At 43.4% G+C, this 9,256-nt stretch overlaps 2 long non-coding RNA genes across 2 annotated transcripts; one reads left to right on the top strand and one right to left on the bottom strand.

Moving 5' to 3' along the window:
* Nucleotides 1–6,156: 6,156 nt before the first annotated feature.
* LOC143731075 (uncharacterized) lies at nt 6,157–6,906 on the top strand. The gene is made up of 3 exons (XR_013200692.1): nt 6,157–6,235; nt 6,339–6,450; nt 6,535–6,906. It is a non-coding gene; the product is annotated as an uncharacterized LOC143731075 (long non-coding RNA).
* Nucleotides 6,907–7,778: 872 nt separating this feature from the next.
* On the bottom strand, nt 7,779–8,356 carry LOC143731045 (uncharacterized). The gene is made up of 3 exons (XR_013200690.1): nt 8,189–8,356; nt 8,026–8,093; nt 7,779–7,927 (listed from the first exon to the last, which is right to left on the bottom strand). It is a non-coding gene; the product is annotated as an uncharacterized LOC143731045 (long non-coding RNA).
* Between the last annotated feature and the right edge of the window lie 900 nt (nt 8,357–9,256).

Raw genomic sequence — 9,256 nt, 5'->3', positions numbered from 1 at the left:
TAAGAGCCGTCTGAGAGAACTTGAGGTTTGTCTCCCAAAGCTGGTTTCCAGAAAGGCTGAATTTATTCAGGCAAAAATCCATCAGGGTTCTGAGAGAGCTGTTACAGCCCATAGTTCTCCAAGGCCAGCCATCAAGTTGAAGCCTGCTTCCCTTCCCAAGTTTGCTGGAAGTAAACGTGAATTTCATCGCTGGAAGAAGGAGTGGGAAGCTCTTCAGAAGGCGAACCAACCGGATCAAAAGAGGTGAAGAAGTTTCAGCTGCTGGACAGTCTCGATGATAAAGTGGCTAGAGAGTTTCGACTTACAGCTTATAATACAGCAGAAGAAATATTCCGTGTCCTGGAGAATCGTTTTGGGAATAGAGCTGCTATTGCCTTGGAAATTGTGGAAGAGTTGCAAGCAATGCCGCCAGTAAGAGGTCACCAAGCCAGGAAAATAGTGGAGCTGATTCAAATGATTGAAAAAGCCCTGTACGACCTAGGTGAGCTTGGAGACATCGGTGCCATGAAGAATCCCTTGGTGACAAAATCCATTGAGAGCAAACTCCCGGAGTCACTGAAGAAGGAATGGGTGGTTTATCTTGTTGATGAGAAAAATGCTGTTGCACCACAAACTCGTTTCGACAAGCTCCTTGAATTCCTCAAAACCCAGGAGGCAATATATGAGCAGCTGGAGCAGTTAAGAGAAGATGAGCCCAGCAGGAAGGAGACCAGGTCTGACCCAAGGCATGCCAGAACAAGAGCCACCAAATTGAGCAGTGACCCAGCAGGTTGTATTGTCTGTGGAGATAGGAAACACAAGAAGAAGCTGTATTTCTGTAAGAAATTTAGGACCCTGAAACCTTCAGAGAGAGAGAATGCGGTGAGGAGGCTTAGAGCATGCAAGAGATGCCTGGAAATCCATGATGGAGGCGTATACTGCAAACCACTTACTTGTGCAGAAATGTGGAATGCATAGACGAACAAACTCCCGAGGTGGAGGTGGAAAGTGCACAGAGTCTCAGGAGGAGTTCCTCTCCAACTTAAGTGTCCCTACACTTAAGTCACTCCAGTTAGTGTGCTATGGACTCGAAAGTGTTGCAGAGATCCATCGGCATGTGACAGACAAGAAGCTGCAAAGAATATTCCCTGACGTTCCACTGCATGAGCTAGTAAGACCCAAAGAAATCCAACTCCTGATAAGCCATAAGGAAGGACAGCTGGTTCCCCAGAAGATTCGTGCAGTTGGAGATCTTGTCCTCTGCAAGAAGATGCTTATGTCGACGACATCCTGACTTCCCACAACAGCATGGAACAACTGAAAGTCATCACGTCTAATGTTGAGCAGATACTAAAAGCTGGCGGATTCCACATGAAGCCCTGGGTATACTCCGATCAAAGTGGGAGGAAAGAGTCCAGAGATAAGGAGACTGAGCCACAGACTATGATCTTACCAAATCAGCTGACAGAAGATGACAATAAAGCCCTTGGCCTGGGTTACACGGTACAGGATGATAAGCTCCATGTCATGATTGCTGTAAACTTCTCAAAAAAGAAGAAAAAGATGCGACTTGGCCAAGATTTGTCAAAGGAGGAAGTGAGATCACAAGTGCCAAATCCACTCACCAGAAGAGAACTTCTAAGTCAAGTCTCAGGGCTGTATGATCCACTAGGCTTGGTGGCTCCTGCAAAGCGAAAAGGTGCAATTCTGGTGCGAAGAGCCTTTCAAGAGGCAAAAGTCAATTATGGTGTGACCGAGAATACCTGGGATGCAGCTTTGTCGGAAGGGCTCCGGGAGGATGCAATCAAGCTTCTGGAAGAGTATGCTGGGCTGGGACAAGTAAGATTTGTCAGACCCCTCACACCCCCAGGCGCCGCCGCTGAACCCTTTGGTGTCACCTTCTCTGATGGCAGTGAACATGCGTATGGAGCAGTGTTGTCAAGGCATTACCGTGAGGTTCGTTGAATCCAAGGCCAAACTGACCCCCGTTGACCATAAGGGCGATGCCGTAAAAGCGGAGGTGTGTGGAGCTGTCTTCGCTGCCCGGTTAAAAAAATACTTCCAAAGGCATTGCAGGATACAAATTGAGAAGTGGTACCATCTTGTTGACAGCCAGACCATCTTAGGAGCAATACAGCGTGAAAGTTATGGCTACCAAACCTTCTTTGCGAATCGAATTGGAGAAATTCAAAGCAGCACTAACGTCCAGGATTGGTGGTGGGTTCCAGGGCAAATGAATATTGCAGACATCCTCACGAGAGGGGCTGGCCCTAAATATTTGGATGAAGACTCTGAGTGGCAGTCAGGTCCAAAGTTCCTCAGTCTACCAGTAAATGAGTGGCCAATTAAATCCGCTAAAGATGTTGCTGCTGCAGCCAGAGAAAACATCACCAAGATCCAAAAGAAAGTGTTTGTTGCTGCACTTACCAGAGCTCAATTGAAGAAACAAGAGCCGGAAGAAAACCAGAGTTCAACCCGGATGGAGCCAAGTAGACCATCTGGTGGAACAGCAGTTCAAATGCTAGTTGATGTGAAGAGATTCAGCAATCTAACACGGCTGATCAAGACGGTGGCATTGGTCTGGAGAACGGCAAAGAAGTTCTGCCAAGTTAGGACAATGGACAAACTAAAGTGGGAGGCGCTATCATCAGCTGGTATTATCACTCTCCAAGAAAGAAGAGATGAATTCAGCGATCTCTGCCTAGCAGTTCAAGAAGGTGTGAGCTTCTCAAAAACCACAATGGATCGACTGGTTGTCTACAGAGACAGGGCAACTGGACTTTTGGTGTGTGGTGGCAGAGTTCAAGTCTTTCATGAGGACCTCAAAGCTGTTCCCCTGTTGCCTTTTGATGCCTGGATTGCAGCCTTGTTGGCTCGTGAAGCTCATGATGAGGGACATGATGGAGTGGCGGGCACCTTGCTGAAGATGAGAAGGAAAGCATGGGTTTTGAGAGAAAGAAGAGTTGCTCAAAGAGTCGTTGACCGATGCGTCTCCTGCAAAAAAGCAAAAGCTAGAGCATGTCAACAAGTAATGGGTAAACTACCTGAAGAGAGAACCAGACCGGCTGCACCATTTGAGTTCACCGCTATCGATCTGTTTGGACCTTACCAAGTAAAGGACGATGTCAGGAGAAGAGTATCGATGAAAGTTTGGGGAGCTGTCTTCTGCTGTATGGTAAATAGAGCTATTCATGCAGAGCTGGCTAACACTCTATCTACAGAGAGCTTCCTATTGGCATACCAGAGGTTTACTGCCATCAGAGGCCATCCCCGAAAGGTCTGGTCAGACCCAGGGACCAATTTCATTGGTGCAAAACCTGTACTGAAGGATCTGTATGATTTCCTGGAAAGTCAAGATAAAGCAACCTTGGAGGAGTACGCAGTTAAAAATCGAACACAGTTTGTCTGGAAAGTACATCCAGCTGATTCACCACATCGGAATGGGGCTGCGGAAGCTGCAGTGCGTATTACAAAGAGAGCTCTCCAGAGTCTTGGAAAAGGGTCAAACCTCACTTTCAGTGAGTTCTTAACAGCACTTCAACTAGCAGCCAATCTTGCAAACGAACGTCCCATTGATGCGAGAATTCAGAGCCGGGAGGACTGCATACAATATGTCACGCCAAACACACTACTGCTTGGTCGAGCCACATAGACAGGGGACTACAAGACATTCGACTTTGCTAGCTACCCCTATAAAAGGTTGCGAGAGATACAAACTCAAGTCAATTGTTTTTGGAGATCCTGGAGCCAACTTGCTGGTCCAAACCTGTTTGTGAGGAACAAGTGGCATACAGCAGAGAGGAATGTCGCCTTTGGAGACTTTCCAAGGCTTGACTTACCAAGGCATGTTTTTCCCCTATGTGGCATAAATGTGCTTATAGATCATCAGATCAGATCATATGCGATGCATCTCTGGCCGACAGTGTGAATGCTGCTGTAAAACTACAGAAAACACAATACAAGCAATATGATTGATGGAATCAGGCTGAATGAAAGCAATCCATCAATTCAACTGTTCAACTGTAAATCATTAATAGCTCAGTACAGGAGAGCTCGTGTTTGTATCTCACTGCCTCCTGGACACACGCAAAATTACCGCAATTATCACTGACGAGTCACGTGATGCATGACGAGGAAGGAGAAGTGCTGGGGCCAGAAAATGTATCTTGATTTAAGAATGTTTTGATATTTGTGCTGGAAAACAAGACTAAGCCAAAATTATGACAGAAAACCTCGCAATTTCTCTTTTTTTTAAAAACTTTTAATCAAGTAATTTCTCGACTTGACTATGACTTACCAAGGCATGTTTTTCCCTTATGTGGCATAAATGTGCTTGTAAGGCCGTCTAACTCGATCCAATGGCGGTATTCGAATTAGCGGTGAAGGTCTTTGCGTGTTACTGTCTTTTCTCGCGGCAAAGTATTTTTGGTTAAATGCAATACATTTTATCTTATGTATTAACTCGTTTCATCTGACTCCATAAAATGAAAAGGTTTTTCAATGATATCTGTTCATCATTAAATATACGTTAATGTTTGACTATTCCTTTTAACTCCAATGAAAATAAAGTCAAAGTCTGTTAGAATAATCAAATATAACAATTTATTATGTCAGGTAAATGTATTATTACAATTCCATAATCAATTGAAAGATAATCAATGCAAACCATCAAATGTTCTAGAACAAAGAGGAAAAAGTTTACCCGACAAGAAATGCGTGAGGCTGAGAGTCTCAGCCTCACGGGCCGATCTCAGATATAGAAAAGGCCCTGAGCTCTCGCTGCGTTTCATTATATACCCAGACCTCATTTCAAATCTAAACATCATTCACAGTGGAAATTTACCTGTAAGTCACCATTTGCTAGCAGTGGAAAATTAGCATTCAGTCAAATGGTCGAAGGTGTTAACTCAAAGACACACCCTCCAGTATTGGAGGGTGTGAATGATATTTCTAAACTTCCTAAGAACTTTATTACCTTTTGGGTTTACTTCTTTGGGAATGAGACATTTGTACCAGTCGTACTGTGACATTTTAAATAATACTAAACATGAAAATACTCTGTGATAATCATTCACATTAAAACTACATTTTCTTGGGTGCATTCAGGTGGGGGTGAGGGGAGATGTAGATGAAGTTGGTTCGGAGGTGAGACTTTCGTCTCAATGGTGCATGAAGGCCAGTTCAAATGGTAATCTCCAGAGAGGTCCTTTTGTCCTCTCAGTGTCTGGTCACCCCCAAAACAGACTGTCTGGAATTTCCTAATTTATCAATTCTTACATGCTTATAGATCATCAATAGCTCAGTACAGGAGAGCTCGTGTTTGTATCTCACCGCCTCCTGGACACACGCAAAATTACCGCAATTATCACTGACGAGTCACGTGATGCATGACGAGGAAGGAGAAGTGCTGGGGCCTGTTCTTCGTACGTCGCTAACTCAGTTAGCTGGATTTGATTGTTGGCGATTTGGCATGATCTTGGATCGTTTGGGTCTTCGAAGCTCATCCTAGACTTGCTGTCATAGCAACAGGTGCGCCAGCTTGAACCTGCTCGCGGGCAGGCTTATTTCATGTAAACAGGATTAGATTGCGGCTTTATAAGCGGAGGTGATACGGGAAGTCTGTCGTAGCCATGTCTTGTCCATTTTTACGACAGCAACCTGTTGCGGAAGGTGCGAGGATAATTCGCAGAGCTTTTCGAATTAATCGCGTATTGCAGGATAGACAGGATCCTTTAGCGCAGCGCGACAGTGTAATTTTTGAGAGATATCGTTTTTCTCGTGAGGGTGTTATTTACATCATTAATTTGCTGGAACCACACATTAAATGTTCAACACGGAGGAGTCGGGCTTTGACAACTGCACAGACTGTGTGCATTGCCCTGAGATTCTTTGCGAGTGGCACGTTCCTTTACACTATTGGAGATGCAGAGAACTTAGTGAAAAGTGCTGTCTGTCGTGCCATTCGCAAAGTTTACTTGGCACTCAAGCAGTTTTTAGGGGGTTTTGTGGTATTTCCAAGCCACTTAAGACCCCAGGTTGTAAAGCAGAATTTTTTTGCTATTGCAGGTACATTTATAATTGTTAATGACATACAATCATGACCATGCCAAAAAGTATGACTAACAGTATGTGTCCTTCAGGCTTCCCTAACGTGATTGGTGCCATAGACTGCACACACGTCCCCATCAAGGCCCAACCAGGGCCCAATGAAGGGGATTTTGTGAACCGAAAGGGGGTTCACAGTGTAAATGTGCAGGCAAGTTACTATTACAATTTATAATATTCCAGATTAGTAATATATTACATAAAAAAATGAATGTAATCAAAAAGTATGCAGTTGACTGACTAAAATCTCTTAGATGGTGTGTGACTCTATGTTCCATATAACAAATGTGGAAGCAAAATGGCCAGGATCAGTGCATGACTCAAGAATTTTCAGAGAGTCACATTTATGCACATTATTTGAACGTGGTAAGGGAACTTATAAATGTCAAGCTCACAGTATTACACACACTTATGCTGAGCCTAACAAAACTGCATTTTTCCATTATACAGGGAATTTTGACGGGGTCCTGCTTGGTGACCGGGGCTATGCCTGCAGGCAGTACTTCATGACGCCATTCCCTGACCCAAACCCTGGACCACAAACCCGTTACAATGCAGCTCTAGCCAGGACAAGGGCACGCATTGAAATGACCTTTGGGCAACTAAAGGAAAGATTTCAGTGTCTGAAGGGTCTGAGGGTTGCACCTGACAGGGCCTGTGACATAATTGTTGCATGTGCCATATTGCATAACATTGCCACTATCAGAAAGGAGAGGACCCCTGTGGTGGGGGTGCAGCCTGATGATGACCTCCAGCCAGTGCACTTGGACCAACCTAGTGGCAGAGCTGCACGGGACAGAATTGTGGAACACCATTTTTGAATGTGTAGTAAAAGACAAGACAAAAATGCTTAGTTCCTGGAGTTTTATTTAAACAATTCTTTATAAAGAAAAGCAAGTCATCCTTTGCCTGCAATAAGAGATAGTTATGTAAAGTCAGCAATACTACTATGTGTCAAATGATGTATTAGCACTTACTCTGAAGGTCCTTTTGAAGCAACTCTATCTCTAGTGCAATTTTTCTCTTTTTCAAGTTGTCAAGTTCAATTTCTCCTCTTAATTTGTGTTTTTTCAGGTCAAAATACTCAATTTTTTGTTGAAGATGCCGTTTATTTGGGAACGGATGTCACCCTGTGTCAATTTGTGAAAGAAAAAGGGTCAAAACATGCCTCATGCAACAAAAGTAAAAAGTAAAAGTACAACACTGTCCACCTCTGTATCAGTTCTTTGTGCAGACTCTTCTGTAGGCCTTTCTGTAGGTGTGGACTCCTGCAACTCATATTGCAGACAGAAAGAATAGGTACACAAGTATATACAAATTAGTGTAAAGTTATTTATGCACTTACAGGTTCTTCCTCCAAAGGACAGTCATCTGAGAGGGTTTCTTCACTGTCCTGTGCAATGGAAATAAATGGGTATTACAAAGTGTTGCACTTTCTTCCCTTTATGCAAGTTAGAAAAAGTACACAACTTACTGCATATGCTTCAGCCACCACTTGCTTGGGAACAGGTAAAAGTGTTGGTGTATTATGTAAAACTGCACAAAAGAGGGGATCAAAAAAAATGTCATTACAATTAACTACACTGTAAAAAATATAATGTGATCAATAACTCATGGCAATATATTTTATATTAACTAAAAGTTTAGAAGTTTTCACTTTCACAAACGGTATAAATTACTGTAAATTACTGGCTTTGGGTCTGAGGAAGAGCTGCCCCCAGGGATGCCCTCCACAATGGGTCGGTTTTCATTCAACCCAAGGGCCAGCTCCTCTGCTGGGGTATATTGTGGTGGTGCAGGACCACCACCTGTTTTTTTTTTTTTTCAGCCTTTTTCTTGGTGGCTGTTATAAACAGACAAACACATTATTTAACAGTGGCTTTTAAAAAGAGGAAAAAATTGACTTTTTAAAATAAAGACAGTATAAGAATTAAAGGCTACCATTTTGTAGAATATTCTTGTACTTCACTTTTACTTGTCCCCATGTTCTAGTGGGTCCCGCGGAGGCTCTGACATAAAAGAACAAAATAAATATGAAATTATTAAAATGCAAAAATACATACTGTAGAAAGTGATAGAAACATCTACCATGGACAGCACTTACGCATTTAATTTGTCTGCTACTTTTTGCCAGCCCTCTCTCCTGGATTTTGCAGACTTCGAGGTGTTCCCTGTCGTTTTAATTAAAGATTCAAATTCGGCATAACCTTCCATTAAAATCTCTTGTTCTCCTTGGGAGAAAAACTGGGCGCGTTCTTTGGCCATGCTGAACAGCCAATAGCAGCGTTGCTGATCATTGTATCTACTATCGATACATATCCCCTTTTAACCCAGCGCATGAACGCGCAATTATCTCAGATAACTCAATCCAGCGATACTAATCATAAACAACAGGTGTGTTCGAAGAACCCAATTAGCCGGATCATGATTAGCACGATGATATCATCTTGGATGTCTCATTTGATCTCGGATGTTTTAAGCAACGTACGAAGAACCGGCCCCTGAAGTTTGAAAGACGTCACTATAGCTGTGTCCCAATGTAAAGGCTGCGTCCTTCGAAGGCCGTATTTGAAGGCCGATTGCGTCACAGCGGCGCGATGAAGGAAGTCCCAATTCAATTTCGTATCCTTCGAAGGCTGTATTCAAAGGCCGGTTGCGTCATCGCGGCGCGACGAAGGCTACCCTGATTCAAAATGCACCCTTCGTTTCCCTGTGAAAGGAAGGATACATAATGGATCCTTCGTGGCTTATCCTACCCATGATCCTACCCGCTCCTACCCCATAAGTCATTGCGCGCTGGTGACGACAGCATTTTTATTTAAAAAAATGAAGGATGATTGTTCTTGTCGCCTAGCAACTGTGACAGCTACCGAATACCGATGAGGAGCGGGAGTAACATTTGAACTGCAGTTTTTTATATTCAACTGGGTTTTATATTCCCGTGGTATGGAGCCCGGAAAGTCTCCTTTGGGAGAAAAAATCAATCCGTGGCGACGGTTGTGCAATCCGTCCCCTCAGTTTATAAACTGTACTCACGAATTCTTAAACTGTTCCCTCGGTTTAACAAATCGTGCGTACGATGATTCAACCAGGCCACCTGTTTATGAGGGATGCTTTGCATTGTGTTTAAACTTCATTTTTTAAAATGGATAATTTCTTCAATTTTCTAAAA

The sequence above is a fragment of the Siphateles boraxobius genome, unplaced genomic scaffold, assembly GCF_051911475.1.
Source record: "Siphateles boraxobius isolate OS27281-9 unplaced genomic scaffold, OSU_SipBor_1 85, whole genome shotgun sequence".
NCBI classification, from domain to species: domain Eukaryota; kingdom Metazoa; phylum Chordata; class Actinopteri; order Cypriniformes; family Leuciscidae; genus Siphateles; species Siphateles boraxobius.
The sequence above is the reverse complement of the archived record's forward strand: the minus strand, read 5'-3'. Positions and strand labels throughout refer to the sequence as shown.